Genomic DNA, 244 nt, shown 5'->3' on the forward strand with positions numbered 1-244 from the left:
ATTTCGGGCTCACATTTTGCCCCCGTTTTGACTTCAACTCTCGCTGAAAATTGCCGTTTGAACCCTTCACGCGTGGCATCATATCTCACTGGATACTTCAATTCAAGAGTTGAAACTTGGAACACATCAGCAAGACATGCAGCGCCCATTGTATGCCAAGTGATTACACGTGCAGAGCCCTGAATAGCCCTAACGCTTGCCCGGTCTCCCAGCACACTGCTGCGTCGTTTCGCAACGGGCAGAT

This window comes from Plasmopara halstedii (genome assembly GCF_900000015.1).
Source record: "Plasmopara halstedii genome assembly, contig: Scaffold_350, whole genome shotgun sequence".
Classification (NCBI taxonomy): Eukaryota; Oomycota; class Peronosporomycetes; order Peronosporales; family Peronosporaceae; genus Plasmopara; species Plasmopara halstedii.